Consider the following 15,668-nt stretch of genomic DNA (forward strand, 5'->3'; position numbering starts at 1 on the left):
CTACATGTTAATACCTTTAAACAAAATGCCACAAAATACTGTCATTCTGTTACATGGGGATACCCAAAAGGAGTGTTCAAAGTTGGAATAATGGACTATCACCTGGTGGTAAAACGTAAAGCTAGAAAATTCACCATGTTGATAACCCCTGCAAAAAGGGGACCATTGTATTTCCACGACATGTCCCAAGGGGGCATTATGTTTGGCTGAATATGTCTATTCCCATTCCCTTCCCCCATTTCACATAATTTGGGCCATACTTACAGTGCATCTGTTTAATCAAGGCCCCAAAAAGTAATATATACAAACAAATGAAAACCAAAATGCCAATTGCATTTTAGATGGGGACATTGCAAAATAGGGGGTTTGTTCAATTTAAATTGTACTATACTTGAAAAAATGTTGGACACAAAAATCCAACGTGAGCTTTGGGGCCCCCAATTCACCATTGTGGTTGCCCTGTGGGCCCCATTTTAGTGCCCCTGACATTAGAATGATTTTTGGCCAATATTTCCATTCCCTTCTCCCCTACCAAAAAATCAAACCCTTTTTTCATAACCCCGTGAATGTGATTGACATCTATGGGTGATGTCAAGGGCAACAAGACATTTGGGGAGTGGCCCTCACAAAAAATTTCCAACCTGTTCACATGCCATGGAGGATCCAAAACATGTACAACCACAGTAGATGTATGTTATACACCCCCGGCCTTGTCCACATGGCAATATATTTTTAATGTTATTAAGTTGATGTGGAAAACCCACACCTAAAAAACCTTTACCTGGAGGGGTTTTTAAACGACCAATAAATGTGTTAAAACCCTACTTTTACAGTGCAGGCACCTGTAAATTAAGCATGCACCCCATCAGGCCCCGATACTTCTTCTGTTTTTTGGCATCACTGTCACTGTGCCCTTGGTTGGGTACATAAATGTTGTGGGACATGGTTATTAATCTCCTGTGTGGACAGGTTTTTGGGGAAACACATTTTAAGTTGTGCATGCATCTGATCTTTCCCTTTACCTGTAATCACAGCATGGTTTTGTTCCCCCGGGCCCTGGGTCCTCCCCTAGTTTGTTGTTTCGTTGGCTTCCTGTGTGTTCCCTGTTGCTATGCCCTGTGCCTGAAAAGGCCGTTCTGTTTTTAACCCGTTGTGTGGCCCCTTTCCCCTTTTGTTGCCTTTGCTGTGTTTTTCTGTGGGCTCGCCATGAATGTGATCCCATTACCCTGTAGTGGACCCTTGGTCCATTTGATGTAATGCCCCCAGATTACAGTATACATATGCAAGGACAGCCCGGTTGTTAACCCGTCTGGCCAATGGTGATCCAGGGATCCTTACCAGTTTTGAACTCATGGCCTGAAAGACACCTGTTGCTGCTTGTGCAACCCCGGGTGTTCTTAAAACCCTATTTAAAGCTGATGTCCCCGCTGTTCCATCTGCTGGGCCCTCTGCAAATCACTGCAGGCGCCCCGTGCGTGTGTCGTGTTGGGGGAGCGTGCTGTGGGGGGGGGGTTCGGGGTTTTCTGTTCTTTGCATGGCTTGGCTGCTGCTTCTGTGTTCTGGCGGTGTTGGGTTTTCCTTTTGGGTTTTGGGTTTTTCCTTGCCCGTGGGCTGGTCCGGGGTGCTGTCTGTCTGGTCTGGTAATGGGCCGCCACGGGATGTAAGGGGACCCCCTGCTCCCCTGATGTTATCCCCCAATCTGCAGTGATGAACTTTCTGGGTACACAGGGGACTGAACTGGCCTGGGCCCTCCCAGCAGCCCCTTTCCAAAAGTTCTCATGCCAACCTACCCCCCCAGTGGCCAAAGGAAAGGACAGTCATGGCTTTGGAAAAAGTGGTGGTACATGGTCTTCAACCTGGTGTCATTTAAAAGTGTGCCAAAGGCATGTGGCCAGGGGCTCTGGGGGGACCCTGGGAACACACCTGCAGGGCAGGCCACACTGGTGTCACCAGTGCAGTTTCAACTTAATGGGGAAGGTGCTGAATGGCAAACAGGAAAGGGCAGAGGCTTCAAGGGTGCTATTGTTTTTAAATGACAACATCCAGGCATTGGCAAATGTCACAGATTTTGTTTGGACAGGGGGAGGGATGGGTTTGGAATTTGCCCCCGGGTCTCCGGTACTGTCTTGTAAAATTTTTAGGAGTAGGGTGCCCCGTGGTGTACCCTAACCCCCTGGGGGGTAAATGTGGGTCCCCCACATGCTTCCGGTAGAGGTGCAGCTGGTGTGGGTCCAACCAAGGAAAACAGTGGGGCCCCACTCCCAGGGCACTTCCAGTGGACATGTGCTGGACAGTAGCCAACGTACCTCTGGGTTGCCCCTGCCCCCGGGGCACAGGTCTGGCATGGCGGAACAGTGAGCTGACTCCTGGTCGTAAACACTGTCAATTACCCGTGAGGCCCACACAGACCCCACAAACACACAGAAAAATCCCCCGCAACACCCCCTATAACAACCCCAAAGTTAGTAGCCCTCCCCAAAGTGTCATCCACTGGGGAAAAGCCCGGAAACATTACAGTGCATAAGGTGGCCACATCCTGTATCCCCACCATGGGAGGGACTGTCTTTTCTGATGGGGGGAACAAATAGGAGATAATTAAACAACGGAAAGCAAAGACAACCAAAAAAAAACATTTTTTAAGTTCACAAATTTTTCTTTAAAAACAGTAACGCATGTTGGGAAAACCCCCCTTTGGGCTTGCTTATTTTGTACAGTTTTGAGTTAAAATTGTTTTATTTCACATATGTGTTTGGTAACAACAAACAGCATGTTGGTAATGATGCCCTGCTTCCTCCTTGGTCTAATTGCATGTGCCAATAAAGAGTGTTTCAGTTTCCCCGTGTAAATGTGGAGTACTCACAGGCATGTATGGCAATAAGATGCTTGTGCCCAAACCTATGTTAGAAACTCCATTCCCCAAAATACACTAATGGGAAATCATCCATACCGGGTCATCCTACGTACTGGGGGGGTTTACCACCGTGTCAAGGTTGGGCCATTGATGCATGGGTCACGTGAGCATAATACACTGTACATTCAGGATGAGAAAACACACAAAATCCAAAACCCAGTAACATGACATCAAGGGGAAAAAACATAAAACACATGATGTGTTGGGTGAGGACCCCGTAGGGAATACCTCACAACTTGCACCCAAAGACACAAGAAAGAACATGTCAGGTAGCCATGGCTGAGAGGCACAAAGGGGGGTAATGACAATGGGGGTTGGGTCCTGTCTTTCGTATGGGAGCATAACCCCACTATGGACAGCCCAAAATCATCTACACAAAACCACCCCAAAACACCAAACAACACACAAACACATGTCCCTGTCATTACATGTAGCTGCAGTGTGATCACCCCCTGTATGTTTGTAATGCAGATGTGTCTTCCAGGACAGGTGTGTAACAATTGGGGGGATTACCATGTGGAAAATTCACAACAAACCAATGGCATATGGTCATCCCCTGCATTGGTTTCTACGCAATGCGCGTTTGGTGCAAAGTGTACCCGGGACCCCCAAAATTGTGTGATTTTTGCCCCACAAACAAAGTTTAAGTGTCAGTTTTACAATTCATAAATTTCCTTTGTGTTTAGCTTCTCAAAAGTAACAAGGTTGTCACCATAGGTGGTTGTCACACCGTCTTCCAAAATCATTAAGGTGGACAATGACAACCTATCCTTGTGTAAACTGTAAACTGTAAAGGGAATTTACCAAACATGTAATGATGGGTTCATTAACCATGGTTTTGAAAGGGGGATGCTGGGGACTTTTTCATGGAGGGAAATTTTGTAATGGGTTGGGCCTACACCAGCCTGTTTGTTCCCCAATTGGGGAAATTTGTTACAACTTTAAGGCGGTTTTTTATGTTATGGGAATGCAGGGGTTTTATTCTAACCTTTTTAACCCCTTAGCTGTTAGGATTTTAAAACCTGACCCCACCCCCCAAGTTGTGTGTTGTGTGTTTGCTGGGGACAGGATGCTTTTAAATTTTTTTTTTTTTTTTTTTTTTTTTTTTTTTTTTTTTTTTTTTTTTTTTTTTTTTTAAAAAAAAAAAAAAAAAAAAAAAAAAAAAAAAAAAAAAAAAAAAATTTTTCCCAACTTTTCCCCTTATCGGCGGGGGCCTTTGCCCCCTTTTTGGTTTATGATGTCATCCAAACCTAGGAAAAGTTAAATGCCTTTCTTTTGGGAGGGACTGGTAGTCGGGAGGGCCCTTCATGTAAGGGGGAAACCCCGGAAAAGGCAGGGCCCAGTTGTTCTAGGTTTGGGGGAGTTAGGGGAAAGTGAAGCCATTTTCCTATGGGGCATTATTGTTGTCTGGATTGTTTTGTTCAACCACATCTAGCAGGGGCCCCCTTTCAGATTTTGGCGGGTCTAAAATTACTATCAACACACTGTGCCCTTCTGTGTTTAGAATCCATGTGTGCATACAAGACAGCCCTTCGCTACTACTAAGTGTGTGAGCATGCCCAGTATGTCATGTGTAGATGGACACACAGTACATTCCAAACGGGATGTGTGCTTACTAAGGTGTGTGAGCATGCCCAGTGACACCTTGCAGTTGGTTATGTGCCTCTGTGTATGGAGCATGACCATTGAAATCCTTGTATAGCTTATAGTGGTCATCCAGGCAACAGATGTCCACACCCCACGCCAGGATGGGATTCCTACATTGAACACACTGGTTGACTGTCTTGAAGGGTGTACTGTCTGTGGCATATCTTGTATCTATGTAGTGTTGTAATAGTGCTCCGTAAATAGGCAGTTGTCCTACTCACACCACTGCCGTGTGTTTGTCTCCATCTACCTTGGGACAGTAATATGCTTTTAGACTTCTCACTCTCCATACATTCCCTAACGGCGTCTTTGCCTTTGCTGATGATGTCATCCACCTATAAGTATGCCTCTGAGAGTGCTGTGTTCCAGTAATTTCGGTATTGCGTTCTGTAACTGTGAAATTCTGTATTGTGGTAAGGTAGTTAGCTGTACGTTCGACTCCCAGCCCTGCCAAGTATGTATGTGTGTGTGTCTGTGTGTTTCCAGCTACCTGGAGACAGAGTAATGCTTTTAGACTGCTCACTCTCCATACATTCCCTATCGGCGTCTTTGCCTTTGCTGATGATGTCATCCACCTAGAAGTATGCCTCTGGGAGTGCTGTGTTCCAGTAATCTCGGTAGCACATTTTGCAACTGTGAAATGCTGTAGTGTGATAAGGTAGTTAGGTGTATGTTTGACTCCCATCCCTGCCAAGTGTGTGTGTGTGTGTGTGTGTGTGTGTGTGTGTGTGTGTGTGTGTGTGTGTGTGTGTGTGTGTGTGTGTCTGTGTGTTTCTAGCTACCTGGGGACAGAGTAATGCTTTTAGACTGCTCACTCTCCATACATTCCCTATTGGCATCTTTGCCTTTGCTGATGATGTCATCCACCTAGAAGTATGCCTCTGGGAGTGCTGTGCTCTAGTAATCTCGGTAGCATGTTCTGTAACTGCATAATGCTGTAGTTTGATAAGGTAGTTAGGTGTATGTCTGACTCCCACCTCTGCCACGTGTGTATCTGTGTGTTTCCAGCTACCTGGGGACAGAGTAATGCTTTTAGACTGCTCACTCTCCATACATTCCCTATCTGCGTCTTTGCCTTTGCTGATGATGTCATCCACCTAAAAGTATGCCTCTGGGAGTGCTGTGTTCCAGTAATCTCGGTAGCGCATTCTGTAACTGCATAATGCTGTAGTGTGATAAGACAGTTAAGTGTATGTTCAAGTCCTATCCCTACCAAGTGTGTGTGTGTGTCTCCAGCTGCCTGGGGGCAGAGTAATGCTTTTAGACTGCTCACTCTCAATACATTCTCTATCGGTGTCTTTGCCTTTGCTGATGAAGTCACCCACCAAGAAGTATGCCTCTGGGAGTGCTGTGATGCTGAAACTTGATAGCCAGCCAGTTCTTGTTACCGCGCAATGCTGTAGTGTGGTAGAATAGACAGGTAGGTACTCGATTCCAAGGCATGGCAGGTGTGTGTGTTTGGCAGTTATACCCTATGTGTTGGTATCTGTGGGTGGCTAGCTGTGGGATATGTTCAGTGTGTTTTGTTGCTGACCTATATAGTGTCCACAGCCTGCATATTCTGCCAAGACACTGGGTTTTCAACACATACATTCGCCAGTAGGTCTGGTGAGTAAATGCCAGCAGCCCTACTCTTACCCTTAATACAGTCTGACCCGTGTGATGCAACAAAACACACATGCCTTGATAGTAACAACACCACATGATGCAGGTAGCACATGTAGTTTCCTTTTTCATTCCTGTCTAATGCTTTGCTGTCATGTGGTCCGCTGTTGTGATATAAATGCAATATCTACATATGTGTGTATATGTATGTGTGTATGTATGTATATATATGTATATATATATATATATATATATATATATATAAATATATATATATATATATGTATATATGTATACATATAATATATATATGATATATGTAGATATAGAGAGATAGACATAGATATAAACACATATATGTCTGGGGACATCAACACTCATTGAATCGCCTTGTGCCAGATGATCTGCAATGCGCGATAACCCTCGGATGCATGTATATCTGCCATGGCGTGAGTGGTAATGCACATCGCTCCGTTGTGTGCAGGGTCCCGGGCTTGTAGTCATGCAGACACCGTGGTTAATTTTGTTAAGCTGGGAAGACCATGGGACATCGAATATGGTGATAGTAAGGCACTTGTTACCAGTTGTGTAATGGATCTGGAGTGACACTAAGCAGTGGTTATTAATTTGGAGGTTCGGTATGGGTCATATAACTATTCATTGGGAAGACTATACTATGCAGATGAGGTTGACAATGGGCCAGTGTTTCCCATTTTATCCCCAGGGTGTGATGCAGATCCCTGGAGTGTATGTGTGAGTTAGTCAAGTGCAGGGCTTGAATTATGTTGGCTGCAATGGGTGGGGGGCAAAAATGGGCATACTGCAATGTACGACATTACAGAACTGTGCCTCAGGAGTGCTCCTGCCTTAGCATGCCTAAGCTAGGGGTGCGCCTATACCTGCCTGCGATTGGAGGACAAAAGCAGTAGTGGGGTGGTAGTCAGGGTGTACAGGCTGCAACAAACAGGTGATGATCCAGCACAATCAGCAGATGACATGGCCAGCCCGCGACTCTGAACAGTATGGTAATGTGAGCAAGCAGCATACACATAGGTTTCTTCCACACTCTACACCACCGGTGTATACCTGCGGGGACACTTCACAACACAGTCCAACCAAATGAGAAGGGCTGCAGCAGGCAACATAGACCAACATGTGCAGGAGGCTGAGGGCATTGAGGATGTGTATGCTGCTGAACAACCCTTACTGGGATGACATAAGACTTTATAGACCCAGGGTGACTTACCAGGGGCTAAATGAGCTGGGGATGGTGGAGCACTATGGGATGGACAGACACCTCCTACAGCGGCTTGTTGACCTGTGCCTGCCACACCTGACACATCAAACAGGCCGAGGGAAACCCATCACAGTGGATACCACTGTATGTGTTGGCCTAGGTATACCAGCCACAGGTACCTCACACAGCACAACTGGGGATATCATGGGGATCTCACAGTCATCTGCATCCAGAGTATTGCACCAGTTCACAGACGCCATGTCAACACATGCTAGTGAGCATGTACATGTCCTCAACACACGTGATTAGTAGACCAGCAATATGCATCTCTTCAACCACATGGCTGACTACCCTGGGGTACTGGGTGCTATAAGCTGCACACATGTACACATCAAAGCACCACTCGGTGAGCAGGGTAGGGCCTATGTTCACTGCAGGGGCATATCCTCCAACAGCTAGGCCATATGTGATGGCCAGGGCATTAGACTGAATGTGTGTGCTGTCTGCCCTGGAAGCTATGTTATTCCGATATATGGATTCGGACACAGCTGTACCACACCTTTGCCAATATGGACATCCCCTACAGTCTCCTAGTCGGGGATGCTGGGAAACCACTGGTGTCGTGGCTGATGACACCCATCAGCAATGCACACACACCTGAACACTCACACCATAATGAGGCAGATGCACAGGCAAGACATATAATTAAGCATGTCTTTGGGATGCTCAGGTCACGGTTCTGGTATCTGGACATACCCGGTGGAGCCCTACAGTATTCACTAGCTACATGCACACATATTGTTATGGTATTTGCTATGCTACACAATCTGATCCTGCAGTAACAGTTGCAGCAAGAACAGCATGGAGCAGGGCCACACAGCCCAACACCACTGCCAAGGCCTGTACAGGCACAGTGTGACTTGGCGAAGGAACTACCTCAGCAGGGCCCAGTCGGCGAATGGGCCGTGCACAGTATGACCTGCCCTTGGCAGTGAGGCAACACAAGGCATATGCACTGACACAGTAGGTACCCAGGGATTTCACCCTCTCTGACCTGCACACAGTACAATAGATGCCGAACATGACACCACCTGTGCTCAGACATGTATAGGAGGTGCACTGTGTGCATCCGACATAGGCAGCCCTCCAGCACCATCCTGAGGTCCAAAACACACCCAGGGTAGTCTATCGACCTAACAATTGGCAGTTGTATTACAATGTGTATTTACCCATTGCTATGGTATGTATGTGAGCATACAAGAGACTTTGGTGGCCGAATGTTAGGGCAGCTGACAATTCACATCCATAGTGGCACCATGACGTCTGTAGCACATACGGGGGTCACAATGGTAGCCAGTAGTACACAGGGTGTCCTAACCCACTGCAGATTATGGGCTGACCATCATGTGTGTCCATACAGCCCACATATGTTCCATGCAGCTGGACAGGTGTGGACCAATACAGACTAATGATATACAATGGCCTATGGATATGCCCAATGAATGACCCCAACCCCCAGAGACACACACAGACTACAGCAGGCCAGGTAGTTTGATGTAGGTTGTGAAAGCTTGGATGTCCAACACCACTATGCTGGCATTTAAAGCTGGGATCTGATGTACACTGGTATCCCTCCAACCGGCAATTTAGGTAGGTCCACACACTGATATGGAGTACCTGGCATACCAGTACAGTAGTGGCAGATGTGTACAACTGCCAGCTGTGCCCCCCATCCAACCTACACATGTGAGAGTCATGTGCGGCACCCCCAGTGTTGTGTAGGACTGTGGATGCGGTTAGATGTCCCCCCACGCTATGCAGACATGTAGCAACTGTCAATGCCATATGACCATTAGCTACCCTGCAGACACAGCATAACACCTGTCCGTGTAGAACGGAGGGGTCGGCAACACAGTACTGACTATCTGGACATGTGACACATGTAATACAGTTGACCATAATTGGCATGCTCACACACATGACGGTATGATGGTAATGTTGGTCGACGACATGCATAACAGTCATACTGGGCATGTTCAGACACTGAAACACAGGACGGACAGGCATTCATACACCAGTGGTCTGAACATATCTGCCAGTACATTGCTATACTGTTGGATGACTGTGCTGTATGGTGTGTGTGTGGTCTATTGTCTGTACATATACCATGGTCTATTGTTTATTCACATGAGCTATGTGCACAGGGTACTGCTACCAACACGTGAATAGGACAGTTCTTTGTTTGTGGACAGACCGATGCCTTTGGATACGGACTGGGTGAGGCACATTCCAGCAGGTGGGTGCAGTTGTGCATGGGTTTGCACAGTGTTAAGCACTGCTGACCTCTGGTTACAGCACCTTATACCCGTTTAGACTCCACATTTCTTTGACAGTGCACTACTGGCATACTGAGAGACAAACAAACTTACAGCCGCTTGCTCACCGACATTTGTGCTTATATTTGTCACTCATGCTGGGTGTGTGCGATCCCTTGTGATGTGTATTACATCGGACTAGATGACTACAGTATCGGGTCTGTCTAACCATTTGGCGACAGCAGGCGTTCGACTGTACAGACTCGGCGGCCTGTCCAGTGATGTAATCATACTATATGCATGTTCATCATACGATCTGCTCCCATTTGCCTGATACTTGGGAACTGATACTCAGCAATGCTGACATGTGACTGTTATTTTGTTAGCACAGCTGTCCGCCAAGTCATGCTATCACATACCTACTGTACGTTTTCCACCTTTCAGATTGCACAACGGGAGACTGTCGGAGTAACACCTTTCCCACTTTGCATGGGACAGTCCCTCATTAGGCATATGTCAAGTGACAATACTCTGGCCATTGCAACTGCCCTGATTAGGGGACATTCTCATATTCTACGTGTCTGTAGTGGTTGCTTGTTACAGGTCTTGTATACCTGACACGTTGATATGTTATATGTAGTAGCATAAGCAACTTTACTGCTGCTAGACTACGCTTTGATTTGTGCTGATATGTATATTTCTGTACTATGCACGGCTGTAGGTATGTTCTGCCTTGGTACATCTGACATTTCTACAGAGCAGGTCCCACTTTGGCCATTCGGAATGATGGCGGCCCTATAGATCCTATATGTAGAGCTATCACATGTGTCAAGGCAACACATACCCACAGCCAGTAGTAAACTGACTACTTCAACAGTTTGCATACATTAAGGTTATTCCTGTAGCATTATAATTGCTAAGACTGTTTCCTATTACATGTAGCTGTTTCTGATGCAACAAATTAATTTCTGACACCACTACACACAATATATGGCCTCCTTTCCTGAACTCACAGGTCATGTGCCATAACATTCATTTTGCAGGACACAACTGCCCAGATGGGTGTGTCCCTCAAAGGCGTATGGGTAGTAAACCTCATCTATGATGCTATCATCTACCTAAGGTGGTCAGCAAATTATGCACTTTTCCTCACTAGCAGACCTCACATACCAATGGGGGAGAATGAACACTGTATCAGGAACACTGCATAACACCCTGTGGGACACATTTAGACAATTGGTTCTATTAACCAGACACATTGACAGTCACAGAGCATATGTATTCATTCACATTTGTCGAGGTACATGCTGTTTATGACTCATATATGTTGTCATCTGTCATTACCTGGATTCCGCCACCTGTCCACCTAATATCACTAGTTCTGGAAGTGTTTAGTTGGACTTTGTTGCATTCTGATTCATAGCCATGGACATCCATGCTAATCAGGTACACGGCACTGATTTGGTCCCTATGCATTCCCTTGATGGTTTACAGACTATCCGGTGGATGCGCTCTTCATGTTTGTCTTGATACCCATTCTGATGTTTACACAAGTTACTTATCCCATGAGGGATATCCAAAAATTTAACAAGACCAATACTGACCATTCTTTTGGCTTTACAAAAATGTGTTGGAGGTTTTACATGCAAGGGATACATAGTTTGCAATCCTGAAATTGCCTAGGGTGACACTGCCTACTACATATGAGTAGTGGTCTCTATGTGTAGATGTGGCTGCGCCAAGCTAGTAGACCAAGTATGGCTGGATTTGCTTGACGTTCAGGTATGGGGGCGGGTTGTGTGCTGTGGAGGGGATGATGGGTATTCAATTATGCATCCAGGTATGTTGCATTTGAATGGGCCGGTTCCATCAGGACCATTCTGTGGATATGTGCTGGTGACATTTCTGTACAATTGTATCGCACATTGTAATATTCATATGTTTGCGGGATTGTGTTCTACAGTATGGCCTGTGAGGTTGTATACATGTTCTTTGTGTTTCTTTCTAATTCACCCGCTGCTCCCTCATACACCTCCAGTTCACCTATTCTACATACAACACAGTCTCTCCTTTGAGAATTATACCATTACCCATCCCCCACACACACATATTCCTGACACTCCAGCCATCACTGCTTTGGTTGATGGCCCATGACACAGTCAAGTTAAGACATTACATACACTACATATGTCAGGTACCTGTATGGCTGTGTGGACTACCCTGGCATAGTTCACCTTCCACATGCTATACATCACGCAAATAGGTACACGCCCATACCTCACTTTCATGACATGGTTGGTACACCCGGGTAATACCCCTTTAACTGTGACACATCCTGACAAGTACAGCTTGGAACGAATATGTGCGGATTTTGGACGACTGCTCTGATCATTGGTAGGGTGCCACCTTTTCCTATGTCCAGGATGGGATATATTACGGACACATATCCGATTGTACTGGACAACACATACCCACAGTCAACGCTATGGATAATACTTTTCCTTTAAGCCTACATGTTGCCTTATTGTTGTAGCAGTTTATATGCTCCTTCTATTTCATTTTCTTGCTTATTTAATTTCTTGTCACATATGGTATGTTACATATGGACATACCTATTGTATGTGACTATTACATGCGTTGTGGGATATAATTCTATCATACGGTCACTAGATATTTACATTTATCGTGGTTTTGTTATGGACACATCGGCCCAGCTGTGTACTCTCCCTCACAATGTGGAACAGCTGGTGACCCTGACCATTGGGCTGGACGTAGCTATTGGCGGCGCTCTAACATGATACATTTCACTTCCACTTGGTATAACTATCTACACTGCATTGGACTACGGGCACACAGTTTTCAATGTTATTTGTTTGAGGGATGTGGACCCATTATTCCCTACCATGCATTTGTGTTTGCTTCTTAATTTTATGTTCGCAGGAACTGTCTTGCATGCTTTGCATACGTTTTTGTATCCAAGGACACTGACAGATGTGATTACTATTGCATGCAAATTGTTATATGCAAGCATTTTAGGTTGCACGTCGACAGCTGACATTTCCAAGCCTCCGTGCGGCACTTCGACACGCCCTATGCACTCGCACCCATTTCCTATGCACGTGGCTGTGGTGGCAGCGCGCCTTCATTAATATGCATTTGGCACTACTGCGCCATCTTCACGCCACACGGTCAGCGCAAGCCTAATGCCGGCCTTGCGCCAAGCTTCATGAATCCTGGGGACTGTTTGGCAATATAGCATAAAGACCAGAACTAAGTCATAACTTATTTCTAGTATAATACAGTAACTTGTCTATAACCTTATTTACTCTAGATAATAAAGATGAAGGACTTCCATCTCTCATTTTCCACAGATACAATGATCGGTCTTATACTTCTTTGTAAATGAAGATTTTTAAGATTTTGCGGGACATATCATGTAATGCAGTGGGATGCCACTTACTGTGAGCCACCTTGTCCCTCTTTTCCATCAGAATTTGATAGTTATATTCCCAATTTGCAGGTGGGGTAATACAACAAAGCTAACATTCATTTTCAATTGCTAAGAAAAATGTTGTATTACATTAGTGAAAGTATTATAGAAATAAATTAAGTCGTACAAAACTGGAACTCTTGTCAAAACTGACTAACTGTAAAATAAACTCACCTATAGTAATGTTTGTATCAGAGTGATCTCTGTCATGAGAACCTAACTGTGACACTGCCCATAGAAAATCCAATGTAACCACCACAGAATGAATGAATGCAGCCCTATACTCTTGTACTGCATGTAACATATTAACCTTCTCAAACCACACCCTTTCACATCTATCAAGTCTTTGAAAACGTTTTGTTCATCCTGAATATATTTGCCAAGTCATAGACGGGCCAGCTCCTTTTTACCTTGAAGAAACAGATGTGCAGTCAAAAATGCATTTTTTTCTCATTGTGTAAAGTTCCCTTTCCTTCATGTGCCATCTGGAACTATTGCAATAAAGCATCTTGCCCATAACCTTATTTCCATCTCTCCTTTACCCAGCTACAATAATCAGTCTTAAACTTATTTGTAAAAGACACCCATCAAGCAGTCCAGGAATTGTGAATTCACATACTACTATAAACATTCTGAAAATGATGTGTTCAAGGCTCCTCAGTTACTAAGAGGATCCCAGTCTCTCTAAGTGTTTACTCAAAAAAAAAACAAATAAGTATGAAATCTATAACTTCCCCATATGCCACAGTGGAACTCTCTCTCATGCACTTTAAAAAGAGTTCATAAATAGATTACATAAATTTCAGAATGCAAAAGTTTACTATGATAAGTCATGAGACCTACCCAATCCTAAACTGACAGCTAAAAACTCTTTACAAACCTCATCATGCCCTTCCTTTCTAACCTTTGTATTCCTTTATATTATATATATATATATATATATATAGAGAGAGAGAGAGAGAGAGAGAGATTGGTCAGAATTACAATCACCTACTAGAAGAATATGCATATTGACTAAGAGAAAATGTTAAATATTTTCAAAATGTATTCTATCTGGGCCATACATATATACATAAAGTACTATTAGTCAGTACACAGTACAGAATAAATAAGTAGTGATAATGAGGCCTCTATCCAGTCTGAAAACTGTTAACTTAAAAACCTGAGTGGGTTTGCCTCTGAGAAGAACAGCAGCTGAAGTAAAAACAAATTCCACAAGAATTTAAACTGATGTTTTAGCAATTAAGCTGCAGACTGAACATCCACCAAACAAAACAACATCTTTTTGGTGCATACAACAGTTTGATTAATGATAACCTCTTATCAGTCTTTACATAAAGAACAGAAAGATTATCAGACTCCCTCAAATTTTAATTTACATATCTGCTGCCTACCTTTTTCTTAAATGTCTGCACTTTTTCAGACCTCCCATTCATTTTTAACCTCATAAGAATGTCTGATAATCTTTCTGTTCTTTATGTAAAGACTGATAAGAGGTTATCATTACCATTGATAACTCCCTTAAATTTGACACCCATTTCAATCTAACCATCAAAACAGTCAATAAAAAGCATGGCTCTCTCTATAATGTAAAACACTTTCTCACTCCTCACGCTAAAATTACAATTGCCAGCACACACCTACTATCAACTCTTTTCTATGCCTCCCCCCTCTTTACAAACCTAAACAAGACAACCCTTAACAAACTTGCTTCTTGTTACAATCACATAGCTAGATTTGCCACAAATTCCACCTTTAGAACGCACCACTGCACTAACTTGAAGCAACTAGGGTGGTTAGAGTTTTCCAGCCAACTCCATTTCAACCAACTCAAAGAAAACATCATTATATTAACCTGCAATCTTTACGCCTCCAATAAGATCTTAGCTCAAACTACCAAAGCCAATAATTCTTTCTCTATTCTCAAACTTTGTAGGTAAAATGTGGAACTCCAAAAAAGCTTAAACCCCATCTCAACCTGTTCCAAACCTGATTAACCACTATCATTCCTTCTCTTACCTCACTATCCTTAACTGCTTTTTAACACTTTGTAACTGACCTATGTTTTTATATGCTGCTGTTATTTTTTCCAAGATGTGATGTATCTTTATATTGTATTTAGAACTCAACTATCTTCCTTTTTGTATTAACAATGTTCATATGTCTGTTATGTACCTGGTTTTGGTTAACAAATGTAAAATAAAATAAATAAATAAATAAATACAGTGTCTGAACTATCACCTACCCCCTCAAAACATCACCATCATGTTCTCCAGCAGGGTGCAGAGAAGGATCTAAAAAAGCAAAAGGTTTTGCATTTACATCATCATTTTCACCCCATGGCCTATGGAAGACTAGAAAAAAAATGTTTGAATCTAAACAGGTATCATCAGGAATATGTTCTACAGGAGTTGTGTATATGGATCAGTAGCCTCATGAGCAGGTGAGGTATAAACGGGTTTT

This window comes from Protopterus annectens, chromosome 5.part0, assembly GCF_019279795.1.
Source record: "Protopterus annectens isolate FY-2018-M chromosome 5.part0, PAN1.0, whole genome shotgun sequence".
Lineage (NCBI taxonomy): Eukaryota > Metazoa > Chordata > Ceratodontiformes > Protopteridae > Protopterus > Protopterus annectens.